Below are 13,759 nucleotides of genomic sequence, written 5' to 3'. Positions count from 1 at the left end.
ATTGGCCCAAGCAAGTCACATGGCAAAGCCCAGCATCATGGAGTGGGAAAGGTATTACACCTGCTCTGGGTGGGAAGGGCACTGCTAAGTCACCCACCAAGAGCCAGGATATCAGATTCTGTTACCAGGAGGGTGTGGAAAGCTGGGGACAACAATCCACTCTATCCACACTCCCTCCTGAAAATTCAAGCCAGGTTTGGTTCCTCATGCCTGTGCCTGTGGTTCCAGCTACCCAGGAGGCTGAGGTGGGAGGGCTGCTTGAGCCCAGGAGAACAAGGCTGCAGTGAGCTGTGATCATGCCACTGCATGCCAGCCTGGGCAACAGAGAAAGATCCCATTTCTTAAAAATAACAAAAAAGAAAAAGAATATTCAGTGTTCTCCCTCTTTCTGCTCTATTTTATCCTAGTACTCCCACCTTCCAACATGCAATTCACCTACTTCTTGTTCTTGTGCTTGTGTGTGTGTGTGTGTGTGTGTCTCCACACTAGAACATAGTAAGCCCCATGAAGGTGGGAAGTATTGTCTGTTTTGTTTTCTGATGTATCCTAAGCACTTAGATCAGGCTTGGAACATAAACTGAAGTCAATACATATTTGTTGAACGAATGAATGATCCTAGTTGTGGTACCACGACCAAGGTCCTCATCATGGTCTGTGGTTCATTTTGTGTAGAAAAAGCAGCTCCTACCCCCTATACTCTAGTGAGGTGGACAGAAGCCTCATCACACTGCAGAAACAAACTTAATTCCCGGCCCTGGTTTGGAACTTCCAATGGTCTCAAGGGGTTGTAGGAAATTCTAAAAACAACCCTCCAAAAAATCCACTGTGATAGCAAACCTTTTCCTCCCTCTGACTGGTGGCTGGAGGGGCCCCTGTCTATAAATTCAAACAATAGGGCCTGCCAAGTCCCCAAAGGCTTCACTCCTGGAGCTAAAATAATAATCTCTTGTTTTTGGCAGGATTTTCTGGACACCACTTAGCTTCTCTTGGGCATGAAAGGATGGGCAGTCCCTGCCAAATGTAACCACCACACCGAGAAGTTGGCCAAGGTTGTTAGCGCCTTTCTTTCCGAGTCAGCTAATTGGTGGATTTAACTGGTGTTGTGTGCCAGGCGTGGGCTTCTGTTAACCCTTTCAGTCCTCAGAAGCACAGATGTTGTTACTGCTTGTATAGATAGGAAATGGACTCATTTTCCAAAGATGAGCAGACAGAAGTGATGGCGCAGAGCTTCGAGGTCAAGCCTGTGACTCCAAGGCCAGTGCTCTTTCTACCACTTCCTTTGGCTGGAAGATTCTATAATTTCTAAAACTGGACTTGCACAGGGGATGAGCAGAACAGTTCTGGGCCCTGCGGGCTGGTGGTGATGTGTACATATCTATGTGATCTTCCATAACCCATGACTTGACTTTTTGTGTACCCTTAACCTTGTGTGCTCTGAACTTTCCAGGACTCCCAGGCTCTGAATATAAAGGCAGTGCTAAGGCCCTGAAGATGGTGGTGGGGGTGTGTGCAAGAGCACAGGGGAGGGAGAGGCTGGCTTGATAACACGGCCTTGACTGGGAACCACTGCCCTGTGGACCTGGACCCATCATCGTCATCACCACCTGTGATATTAGAGCATCATCTATGCTATGTTGGCTTTTGTCCATGGTTCCTCGCTCATGACTCCTATAGCCCTTATTATACTGTTGGGGGGCTTTAGGCCTCAAAAGCAGGCCTCAAAAAACAGAATCTCTCTCTCTGAACTTTTCCTGCCCTCCTTTTACCTGGCCAAGGCAGGACTCCAATCTTCCCCAGCTTTCCGTCTTGGAGCTGGCCATAAAGAAATTCTCTGACCTTCCTTGTCTGATTATAAGTCAGTAGAGGCCCCCATTTCAGAAGAGGTCCTGCCCTGTACCCTGGAGGAAGGAAGGCTACAGAGAGAGGCCAAGAAGAATCTGAACAGACAGGCCTGGCTGGGTTTCCCTGCTCAGCTTATTAGTATTGAGATCAATACTAATTGTTTAGTCACTTTTTGTTTAGTCACATTTCTACATGGTTGTCAATCATGTCTATCCAATGAAGTCTCCATAGAGAGCCCAAGAGGACAGAGTTTGGGAGCTTCTGGATAGCTGAGCATGTGGAGATCTCAGGACGGTGTCTACCCACAGAGGGCGTGGAAGCTCCACGCTCCTTCCCCCATTCCTCGACCTGTGCATCTCTTCATCTCTATCCTTCGTCTATCCTTTAGAATATAGCAGTGAATGTAGGAAGTGTTTTCCTGAGTTCTGTGAGCTGCTCTAGCAGATAATTGAACCCTAGAAGAGAGGTATGGGAACCCAAGTTTACATCCAGCAGGTCAGAAGCCCAGGTGAAGCAAACTGGGGCTTGTGATGGGCATTGGAAATGTGGGGGTCACTCTTGTAGGACCGAGCCCCCCAACCTGTGATCTGACACTATTTCCAGGTAGATGGTGTTGGGATTGAATTGGGGTGGGAGGATACCCAGCTGATGTTCCCTGCAGAATTGATGACTTGCTTGGCATGTGGGGAAAAAACCCACATGTTTGGGCACAGAAGTCTTCTGTGTTGATTGTGATAGGAGGAGAGAGGAAAAGCAGCTTGAATTTTTTCCACACAGACCATCACGACACGATGACTAATAATATTTATTGAGCATTTGCTGCACACCAGGCATCCAAAGAAAACCCATAGTGTAGAGAGTAGAATGATCTTCGTTTTGCAGAAAAGGAAACTGAGGCACAGTTCAGGATCCTAACAATAGCCACTCAGTCAGTGTCAGAGCTGGGGTAGGGCTCAGCTGGCAGATTCCAGGGCCCTGAATCCTAATCTCTATGCTACATAATATCTGGAGAAAACAGATATTATGCTTTCATTGAAAATGCTACATTTATTTAGTGCTCCAGACTCACTCACTCAGAGTTAGAGAAGGGAAAAGGAGGGCAGGGTGCCAGATGACCCAGGATCAGAGAGGCCCTGATCTCCCTGGGATGGGGGGTGGGGGGAGTGATACCAGCAGTTGTATTAAAATGCAAATTTCTGCCTTGCTTGCTGGTTTATCATCTGACTCGTTATACAATTTGCCAGTTATAGAAGAAAAATTACCATAATATGGCCCTAGGGAATGGTTGTAAAAAGGAGACCAAACGTTACTTATCGGCCGTTCCACTACCATTATCTTCCGCGTTTGTTCTTTTTCTCCCTAGAAAAATGAAACCATCAATGGCAGCGACAGGGTGCTGACCAGGCGGAGGGAGCACGCGGGAGCACAGAAGCTGTGTGTGTGTACTTAGCTTCCTCCCTCTGTACTCTCTTCACTCGGCCCCCAGGCCCGCCACTGTTCTCTTCCTGGGGCAGCTCCCTCTGCTGAGCCGGCTGGATGGAGATTTTCCAACCAGAAACAGGAGTGGAGCCTCGGTAGATTAAGTTCAGCTGTCTCCTTCATTGTACTGGCTCAGGGCTGGCCGGGATCCTCTCTGCTGGGAGCTTGAGGCGGAGGTAGGACGGCCCAGGAGGACCCGGGGAGGATCATTCCGCAGTCTCTGCAGGTGCTGGTCAGGCTGTGAGCGCTCAGGCTGCAGGTAGCTGGGCTTCCACAAGAGGGCAGGTGCTCTGTGGGGTACACCCCTGGATCACCCCTGCCCTGGCAATAATTCATGCTCCTGAGATACCTTTCCAGTAGGTATCTTCCAGCGTTCCCCTGCTTCCAGGCTCCGTGTGGGTAGGGGCTGAGTCTTCTTCAACTTGATTCTCTCTGCATCTAGTCCGGTGCTGGGAACAACATAAGCAGGAAATAAATATTGGATGAATGAATGAAAGTGTCTGCAAGCACGTGTCTGTGTATTTTCACGTTATTCTAAAGTTGTCCTCCCCATGGGCTGCCTTCTTTTAGCTCCAGCCAAATCTTCGCCAAGCCCTACAGCCTCCGGTGGTTTCTCAGGCTTCTCTACCCAGCATATTAAAACAGGGGATCAGATAATGATGCTCTCCAGGCTGCCCTTGCATACCATTGCGATATGTATGGTTTTCACAAACCTTGGGTTTCCTATCATTCTTGTGCACTCCACCACGGACTGAGAACTTCCTCTGTCTTCATTCCTGGGGTACCTGCTCCCCAATCATTTATGCCACAATATGAAAGGCAAACTTTCTGTGCTCCTCCGAGTTAAATTTACAAAGGACAAATTCTAAGCAGTGCACCAGGCACTCTGTGACTATGTCTAGCAGTGAGGCCTCCAACATCCAGCGTCCTGGACTCTCTGCAAAGAGAGTTGAGGCACGGATTATTTGTTTTCACACTTTTTTTTTTCCTTTTGAGACCGAGTCTTGCTCTATCACCCAGGCTGGAGTTCAGTGGCTTGATCTCAGCTCACTGCAACCTTTGCTTCCCAGGTTCAAGTGATTCCTCTGTCTCAGTCTCCTGAGTAACTGGGATTACAAGTGACCGTCACCACACCTGGCTAATTTTTGCATTTTTCGTAGAGATGGGGTTTTGCCATGTTGACCAGGCTGGTCTCGAACTCCTGACCTCAGGTGATCCACCTGCCTCAGCCTCCCAAAGTGCTGGGATTACAGGCGTGAACCACCGTGCCTGGCTGCTTTCATGCAACTTCTTAGCTCAAGCTGGAGGAGCCAAGTGCTGGCATCTGGGGGTTAGATGGCTTAGAACACACATTTCTAGTTTGATTTCTGGCTGTCCACCCCCATTAGGAGCTAAAAATGTTGGTATTCACATTCTCGGGTGGCAAGTGGATCTAGAAGCCTCATAGAGAAAGCAGTGCCTTGTTTGTACCTCTGAGTCTTTTGTCTGAGGGAACAGGCACCTCCCCATGGCCAGAAGTTTCTTTTTCCAAGAGGAAGATGAGAATATGGAGTAAGAGGATGCATGCCATCTGGTGATCATCTCACAAGTGCTTGGAGCCAGGGTCAGCAAACACAGCCCACCAGCCAAAGCCAGCCTGCCATCTTGTTTTTATAGCCTGAGTGATAAGAATAATTTTTTTTTTTTTTTTTACTTTTTCAAATGGTTGAGAAGCCATCAAAAGAATATTATTCTATGACATGCGAAAATGATATCAAATTCATATTTCAGTGTCCATAAATAAAGTTTTATTGGAACACTGCCACGCTCATTCATGTACATATTGTTGAGGGCTGCTTTGGCACTACCACAGCACAGCTGAGAAGCTGTGACAAAGATGGTGGGCCTGCAGAGCCTGTACAATTTACCATCTGGTCCTTTACAGAAAACATTTGCTGACCCCTGCTTTGGAGACCAAATCGTCCCTCTGCCCTCACCCCGTCTCCCGATGTGTCACCTGAACAAGCTGAGCATCATGGGAAATTTTCTTGCCTCTTGGGTGGATTTTTCAAAATAAAGAGAAAGAGCGATATTGAAGGATGAAGCTGGGAACTAGTAATTCTTGGAATATCATATTTCTTGTGACCTGGCTCAAGTCATCTTAATTTCTCTCTGGGCCTCATCCTTCTCCCCCTGAAAAATAGGGCTGCCGGGAGTGATGGGGGAGCCAGGCGCATAGCCTTGTCCGTGTTCATCTTGGAGCCAGACCTCTGAGGACTGGCCTTACTTAAAGTGCTTCATCGGTGCCTGCCTTGGGTGTCCTTGTCCTAGTCAGACATGTCTCGATTTTTGTTTCTGAAGATATATATCATAACAACATGCGTGTGCTTTTAAATATCCCATTTAAAGGCATTTATGGCTGGGCGTGGTGGCTCATGCCTGAAATCTCAGCACTTTGGGAGGCAGAGGTGGGTGGATCACGAGGTCAGGAGTTCAAGACCAGCCTAGCCAACATGGTGAAACCTCATCTCTACTAAAAATACAAAAATTAGCCGGGTGTGGTGGTGGGTGCCTGTAATCCCAGCTACTTGGGAGGCTGAGGCGGTTGGATCACGAGGTCAGGGGTTCAAAACCAGCCTGGCCAACATGGTGAAACCTCATCTCTACTAAAAATACCAAAAATTAGGTGAGCATGGTGGTGGGTGCCTGTAGTCCCAGCTACTTGGGAGGCTGATGCAGGAGAATTGCTTGAACCCGAGAGGCGGAGGTTGCAGTAAACCGAGATCGTGCCACTGCACTCCAGCCTGGGCAACAGAGTGAGACTCCATCTCAAAAACAACAACAAAAACCTACCATGGGCAAACACTGTACTATACACTAAGGCGATGCAGGGAAATCAGTAATACAAGGGCCCTGTGCTCAAAAAGCTTTAACACGCATGATGCTATTATGTGCACACTCGTCACAGGACGAAGACTCAGACGGCTGAACACCCATTGCAGTGTGCCCACCACTTTGCGTTCACGATTCTCACACCCACCCCCTGCAGGAAGACAAAATTAGCTCCCTTTACAGAAGAGGTAACCAAGGCTCAGTACCCAAGCTTCCCTCATCTAGTGGGTGGTCTCCAGATCTGTTGGGTCCAAAGCCCAAGCCTGTCCCACTGCCGATAGAGTGCACAGCTTCTGCCTCAGAGAAAGAAAGATGGCGCTGCTGTTGTTCCCTAGACTCAGCTCTGCGGAAAGGAAAAAGGAAGGGTGAGCTGGTTTATTTTGGGGAAATCTCCCCATTAATTCTTAGGGTTCACTGAAGAAAGAAATTTTCTATACTTAGGTCCCCAGGGAGCTCTGCTTCACTTTCAGATTAGCAGCTGAGACCAAAGAAACACCAGGAAATGTACTTATTTCATTCCGCCTTGAATTACTCCCTGGCACCTCTGACTTCCTTGCTGGATTACAAAATCCTTGGCTGCAGGGATAGTCTCTCAGTCACCCTTAGATCTCCCAAACATGCCAGGTGTGGTGGCTCACGCCTATAATCCTAGCACTTTGGGAGGCTGAGGCAGGCGGATCACCTGAGGTCAGGAGTTCGAGACCAGCCTGGCCAACATGACGAAACCCTGTCTCTACTAAAAACACAAAAATTAGCCGGGTGTGGTGGCACATGCCTATAATCCCAGGTACTAGGGAGGCTGAGGCAGGAGAATCGCTTGAACCCAGGAGGCAGAGGTTTCAGTGAGCTGAGATTGCGCCACTGCACTCCAGTCTGGGCTACAGAGCAAGACTCCATCTCAAAAACAAATCTCCTAAACAGACAAATACTAAATACTTACTGTATGTCAGAACTTATGCTGGCTGTGGGACACGTGCTTTGTATACGGTAAGTGTTCACAGAATGCTTATTATGTAAATGAGTCTCTGCTGATTAAGTTCACACCAATGCCAGACTTTTTCTAGGAGCTTCCAGGAGATACTGGAGTCCTTGAAAAAAGAGGGAGGACACGGATATTCAGGGAATCTGTATTTCTCCCTTCACCGATTCCATCCTGCATCTCTGCTCTGAAAGGGATGTTCTCTCCATCGCTGGGTGGGGCCACCAGGTTCGTTCTCAGAGTTGCTGCTTCTTCCAAAGGCCAGTTCTGAAAAGCCACAAAGGAGGTGAGGTTTCTCCTCTAGTCTCTTTTTCTTGATCTTTTAGCCTGTCCTGGAATCTCGCTTTCACTGTAACCTCATTACCATTTTCAGTCCTCATGGACTCTTCTATTATTATTATTATTATTATTATTTGAGTCAGAATCTCGCTCTGTCACCCAGGCTGGAGTGCAGTGGCACCATCTTGGCTCACTGCAAGCTCCGCCTCCTGGGTTCATGCCATTCTCCTGCCTCAGCCTCCCGAGTAGCTGGGACTACAGGCGCCCGCTGCCACGCCTGGCTAATTTGCTGTATTTTTAGTAGAGATGGGGTTTCACCATGTTAGCCAGGATGGTTTCTATCTCCTGACCTCGTGATACACCCACCTTGGCCTCCCAAAGTGCTGGGATTACAGATATGAGCCACCGTGCCTGGCCCATGGACTCTTATTTTTAAGAGTCAAAAATCAAATGATCCCAAATAACGAAGACTTCAAGTATTACTAGGAGAGGACCCACCATTTCCCTTCATGCGTTGGCAATAGAGGCATGGTGTGTCCAGAGAGAAGTCAGGTTTCCTTCCCCTCCAGCCTCGGAGAGCCTCCTTCCGTGCTGGGTCTATTGTTAAAGTCTCCAGGCTGGCTGTCCCTCCTGAACCCTCTAGGTCATGCATGGACACTTGGACGCTGAACATTTTGTCAAAACAGTACTCAGTGTCAGGGGAACCCAAAGGAAAGAAAAATGGCTGCCAGAGTCAGGTGACCCAGCTTGCAAGTGACGACTTGCTCTCTGAAGCTCGTGGGCCCTCTTCCATCTTCCTCCCAGCATGATCCAGGTAGTGATATCACCTTGGCATCTGCCATCAGGAGTCCAAACCTGCCATCAGGTGTCCAAACCAGGGAATGTCCAAGAGGTGAAGGCCAGAGGCTCATCTCCGTGTTCCAACGTCCAGTCTGAGGTCACACTGCCACTTTGGACAATTGACAATGGGTGGCCTTGGCACTCCATGCAGAGAGGTGGACTTCATATTTGTAGGTCCACCAGGACAGCATCTCAGAATACTCTTAAGTCAACCCAACATCCATCCAAGAGGTGACCGCAAATGCAAAGTGGCCATTTTGTAACTATGACTTGTCTCAAGAGTCTGGGGTGGTGGACAGAGCCCCAAAGAGAAAACATCTCCGTAACATTCAAAGACGGTACCCTGCCACCTCTGTCCCCGGGATGTCTCCGTCTCCTCCTCTTTTCAGCTCACACAATTGTCAACGTGCAACTTGCTCCCTAGACCCTGTCCTACTACTTTGCAGGCAGACCCTGCCTTGCTGAACCTGAGAAGGGGACAAAGTGTTTGCGGTTCCCAAGGTTACTCCCCAAAGGCTTGTAAGAACTTTAAGAGAGTGTGTGGAATCATGAGCATGAAATTTTCACAGCTGCGCCCACACCCTGTGTTCCCATCCCTCCCGGTTTCCATCCACTTATTTTTCTTGACCCCAGTGGGGTAGACTGAGTCACCCCACACTAGTCTTTCAGATTCATGACAGTCTGCATCTGTGGATCTGACTGTGGATCTGCATCCCAGAGCAGCATCCCTGGCCTCTACCCACCAGATGCCAGTAGCATCCACACCCCAGTTGTGATAACCAAAAATGTCTCCAGACGTTGCCAAATGTCATCTGGGGGACAAGATCACACCTGGTTGAGAACTGATGAAAAGAAGAACAAAAACGCTTAGAGGGCTTCATTTATTTAGAATTAATGACTGTGCCACAGCAGCTTCCTGCTGGCCCCCAGCCCTCGACCTTGGGCTGTTCCATTTTACATCAGTCTTTTAGCCCTGCCCACCTACACCCTACACACATACACACCCCACCCCAGGCAGGCTTCCTGTCCCCGTTTCACAAAACTCCCAAAGGAAAGCTCTCTTGGCATAAGCTCCAGAAAGTGCGGTGGGGAATGCTGATGAGGGAATCAACAGGGTGAAGGGTGAAGGGTGAAGGGGCCTGTCGTGGAGGGGCGAGCAGGCTGGCTGGGGGCCGTGACGGCCAAAACTGTAGGATGTCCTAGTTCTGAGAGAGGTGGGATGACCGAATAGGACACAGGAGGTGGCGGCACTTGTTAGAACTTAAAATTGAAGCCACGGCTTTATCTCCTTCGACCCTCTGACAAATCGACTATTTGATTAACTGTGAATCTCTTTGCCTTTTAAATGTTTGACTTTATAAATTGTTGACTCCGGGTTAATGCATGCCGTTGTCTTTCTTTCCTTCCTGGGTTGGCTCTCTCCTGGCCAGGGGTGTGGACAGCTGGAACCTTGCCCTCTGAAGGGCCAAAACGCAAGTGGAAAAGGTAAGGCGGCCCTTACAGGCTGTTCTGTTGGGTGAGAAAAGGCTCACGATATCATGTTAATTAAAAAGAGGAGGACTCAAAAGTGTATATAGTATAACCCTAACTGTGCTTTATAATGCAGACACATAGATGTTCGCGTGCATGCACACACACACGTGCACACACAGACACGCACACACACGTGCGCACACACGCGCGCACACACACGTACACACACGCGCACACACGCACGTGTGCACACACACACGCGCGCACACACGCGCACACAGGTGCACACACGCGCACGTGCACACACACGTGCACACACACGCGTGCACACACATGTACACACACGCGCACACACACGTGCGCGTGCACACACACACACACGCGAGCGCACATACACACACGCACACAAAAAGTCTCAAGGAGAATGCACCAAAATGTTACCAGTATTTACCTCTAGCAGTGGATAAGACAATTTTAGTATGGTTCCTTATACTATTCTGCATGCTTCAGGTATTCTACAATCACTATGTATTAATTTTATAGCTTGAAAATAAAAACCATATTAAATGTTCTTTGTGTGTGTGTGTGTGAGATAGGGTCTTGCTTTGTGGACCAAGCTGGACTGGAGTGTAGTGGTTCAGTCATCCCCCATTGCAGCCTTAACCTCCTGGGCTCAAGCAGTACCCCCACCTCAGCCTTCCAAAGTGCTGGGATAATAGGCATGAGCCACCACGCCCAGCCTAAATGCTCTTTATTTTGTGTTATCATTATTATTATTACTATTATTATTATTTAGCGCCTGCAGAGGCTAAGAGGAATATTCATGTCTTTTCTGGAAGGGAATAATGACACTAAGACAGCTGACCTTGGGATGGGGTGAGGCAAAGGCAAGGCACATTGTTTGGGGTTCCTGTTCCTGCAACCCCCCAGAAATGAGAGGTTACATGTCTTGGGTGATGTCTGATGTGTGTCCATAGCCTCTGCTCATCTTTGGGGGCATCTGGAAGCCCAGAGCTCAGTGCCCAGGGGCTGGAGTAAAGTTAGCCCCCTGCAAAGCTGCTGTCACTCCACCAGGGTCTCTGCCACTCCTGTGACCAGCTGCAGCGGAGAGACCCAGCTGCTGGGAGGAGGAGCCCCACACCCATTACAGACAAATAGTGCAAGATCAAGGGAAAGTAATAGCCCAATTTCACTGTGGAAAATGCAGTCCTGACGGCAGGGCGTGGCCTGGTAAACACTCCACAGTTGATTTGCAAGTCAGATTCCTAGGGCACCTCTGAGTCCTTTGGGTTCTAAAGTGAGTCCCTTACTTCCTGCCAGGAGTGTTGGAAGAAGATCACTGCCAGGTGGTCTCAGAGGGGTCAGCGAAGAGACTTGGGCACTTGTCCACCCAAGTCCCTTGTGGTTGGCACTGGGCCCACCTGTGGGGGGAATAAGGTCAGAACGTTGTTCCCTGATCACTATGCAACATCTCAATGAGTCAGATGTGGGATGGGGTGGGCTCCCACCTCCCACCCATTTCCCCCCGGTCCCAGGGCCCCCACTGGAAACTATTACTATTAAGAGATGCCAGAATAGAGTCCATATCTTCATACCCTGCTTAGGCCACTAACTTTAGATCTGTGTAATTTGGGGTCCTTCCCAGGCCTTGGGCAGCCTCTTCTAGGGTCTCTGAGAACCTTCCAGAGCAGCAGGTTGACCTCCCTCAAGGGATGGTTCCTGGGGCCTTGCCATCCTGCTGGTGGCTAATTCTGAAGCACGTGTGGTGGTGACCAGGCTATAGGAGGTGCCCAGGGGGCAGGTGGAGAGGTCAGGAGGAGGCCCAGCCAGAGGCTCTGTGCCCTCTGTGCTGTATCCCCTAACAAGCATTCTTGCTGCTCACATATTTTCTAATTCTACTTAGATTGTTTATATATATATATATATTTTTTTTTTCTTAAAATAACTGAAAAAATACCTATCCAGAATATGTCTCAGTTCAAATCAACAAACATTTCTGGAGAAGCCACCACATACTATAAACATGCTGAGCACTGGGTGGGAATATGGGGAAGGTCTGAGACAGCAGAAGACAAAGGTCTCTGGCCTCTAGGAGCTTCCAGTTTTCAGGCTTAAAGAGCCACACAAGTGTCCAGATGAAGACGGAGCAACTCAACTGGGAAAATCTGGGAGGGCTTCCTGATGGAAGTGTCATCTCAAAGCACAAGTAAGGTTTTCATAGTCCTGGAAGCAAGTGAAGGGAGGGGTGGTTGCATTCCATGCACAATCCCGGCAGCATGGAAGCTCAGCCTGTTCACCCACGGCGCTGGAAGGGGAGCGCTCAGAGTATTCTCTTGGGTTGGTCCCAGCTCCTCCCAGCGGGCTTGGGGCCCCATAGCCAGTGTCCCTCCCACCCCAGATATCCCAGCCCTGTCGGCAGCATTCCCATTACGCTCCCCTTCTGGGAAACGGTTCCTGACTCTGAGCTCACCAGCCTTCCCCAGTCAGGTGTTCCATGTACAGTCAACTCCATTAATTTGGAAATTGTGATGATTTCATCTGAGCGAGGACGATGTTTGGCTTTGCATTAAAAATCTGGCTTATAAGCAAATTATTTCAGTAAATAAAATTTCAAGGCTAGCTGCTTGTCCTGCTCCAGCAAGCCCTTGATTCAAGCAAGGGCACTCCAGAGGGAGGACAGTGACTGACAAGGAGGAAGGTGCTGGGCTGGGCGTCTTCTTGCAGTTGGCCTGCCCTGGGGAAGCTGGGACCTTATGGAGCCAACCTTGCCTCATCTGGAAAGTGTCAGCGGGTCCCAGAAGCATGATCCCTGCCTGGGCTTTCTGGGAGTGTGTGTGGGTTGCTGGGGTAGGCTAAGCCACACCTCACTGACCCCCTCCCACGCTTACACGTGCACATGAGAGAGGCCCCGTCTGCGTGTCTGTGTGCCTGTCCATCCCCACTTGCAGTCAAGAGCTTTAGCGTCTACACCTGCTTTGGAATCCCGACTCCACTACTTACTAGCTGGTTGACCTCGGGCAGGAAATTTTCCTTTTCACCCCTTTCTAATTCTGAGCATTTATTAACTTTCAGCCACTGGGCTTCTCCAGTGTAAGGTATTAGTATTTCCACTTTGCAGATGAGGAAAACTGAGGTAGGGAGAAAAAGCGAGCAAGGGAGAGACAGACACACACACAGAGAGAGGGAGAGACAGACACACACACAGAGAGAGAGAGAGACAGAGAGACACAGAGAGACAGAGAGAGAGGGAGAGAGAGAGAGCAAGCGCCAAGTGGTTTGCCTAAGATCACACAGCTGGTAAGGTGCCCGAAGGCCCTTTATCTTACAAGGGTGCTGCGTGAGTCAAGTGAATAGCAGAGGTAAAGCTCCCACATCTGGCACACAGTGAGTGCTAGATAAATGGTTGTTATCATTGATATTCTATCGTCTCTACTCCCTGCCCGACCCCAGCAGAGCCTCCGTGGAGGGTGGGAGCGCAGGGCCATCTGTCTGTCCTGGGAGGCTGCGCAGGTGAGGCTGGAGCCCAAGGATCAGGGCGGTGGAGAGGAAGGTTTTCTCCCTCCAAGCAGTGCTCTGATTGGAGCCCATTTACATCTTAAAACCCAACTTAGAAAACCACAATCCATCAGCCAGTGATGGTGTAAATTGCTTTGCTAAATATATTTCTGGGTACATGGTAAGTAAAAATATCATGAATTTAATAAGCCTTGGAATTCACATTTTTCCAATCCTAATTAAGTTTCTCCTCTGCTTTGGACGTACTCCTCTCTTCGGTAAGATTGGGAAGGGAAGGCGTCTGTGCACTGGGCTGGGTCCAGCTAGGTGCTTTATATCCGCTGACGCATTGCATCCTTTCAGTGGCTCCGTGCAGCTGCGGTCACTATACTCATTTCATGGAGGCAGGACTGAGTCTCAGGGAGGTTCGCTCTCTCCACGGTCATGGCCAAGAGCCAGGATTTAAACCCAGTTCTGTCTACCTTCTTCTACAGTCCCCAC

Source organism: Macaca mulatta, chromosome 16, assembly GCF_049350105.2.
Source record: "Macaca mulatta isolate MMU2019108-1 chromosome 16, T2T-MMU8v2.0, whole genome shotgun sequence".
Classification (NCBI taxonomy): domain Eukaryota; kingdom Metazoa; phylum Chordata; class Mammalia; order Primates; family Cercopithecidae; genus Macaca; species Macaca mulatta.
This window is presented reverse-complemented; position numbering follows the sequence as displayed.